This window comes from Octopus bimaculoides, chromosome 26 (assembly GCF_001194135.2).
Source record: "Octopus bimaculoides isolate UCB-OBI-ISO-001 chromosome 26, ASM119413v2, whole genome shotgun sequence".
In the NCBI taxonomy this organism is placed as follows: Eukaryota; Metazoa; Mollusca; class Cephalopoda; order Octopoda; family Octopodidae; genus Octopus; species Octopus bimaculoides.
In genome coordinates this window covers 15,892,093-15,893,009 of record NC_069006.1, presented here as the reverse complement: position 1 = coordinate 15,893,009, position 917 = coordinate 15,892,093, and the positions used below count along the sequence as shown (strand labels likewise).

The 917-nt window shown below is 34.4% G+C and overlaps 1 protein-coding gene across 1 annotated transcript in view; it reads left to right on the top strand.

Annotated features, from left to right (window-relative positions):
• Nucleotides 1-917, top strand: part of LOC106881685 (keratin, type II cytoskeletal 1-like) — a 149,191-nt gene that overhangs the window by 144,115 nt on the left and 4,159 nt on the right. The gene's annotated exons all lie outside the window — the stretch shown is intronic.

Here is a 917-nt window from a genome sequence, read left to right as displayed (position 1 = left end):
GGGGGGCGATCTAATTGACTGGCTCCCTCCCAAAAATTTTCGGGCCTTGTGCCTAGAGTAGAAAAAAATTATATATATCATGTATGTGCATATTATATATATATATAAATATTATGTATGTTTGAGTATATATTTATATCTTTTATCTTTTACATGTTTCAGCCATGAGACTATGGCCATCGCCTTGAATTTTTAGAAGAATGAATTGACCCCAGGACTTATTTTTTAAGCCTGTTACTTATTCTATCAGTCTATTTTGCCTTTCATCCATTCAGGGTCGATAAATTAAGTACCAGTTGTGTACTGAGATCGATCTAATCAACTGCCTCCCCTCCCCCAAAATTTTGGGCCTTGTGCTTAGAGTAGAAAAGAATATGTTTCCAGGCTTTTCTTTGAATCATCTTCATTTTCCATATTTATCCATTATAGTTTACTTTGCATCATAGAGTTTTCTCTATTGTTTGTTTCCAATATTGTCTTCACCACAATTTTGTGGATTTATCTTCATGTTTCGTATCCTGTTTCCATAATTATTGGAGATTCTCCTGAATTTGGCCATTATTTCAATCAGATATTTCAACCAGCATGGAGGTGTCTATTGTTTTAAACTTTTCTTTATATTGTACTTTTCATGCCTGCAGAAGAGAAATATCTGAATCCAGACAACAGAATGCTAAACTTGCACATACTTCCATTTCCTGGTGATGTTCATCGTCTGCTTTTTTTTTTTTTTTTTTTTAAATGATAAACTTTTCTAGTAGGATTTGTTTTCTCTTTGTTTGCCAATACTGATGTTTGCAATGTTATTGTCAATGATTCAGTAAGTGTGTGTGTGTGTGTGTATTTGCATATGGTACACATGCACACACACACACACACACACACACACACACACACACACACACACACACACACAC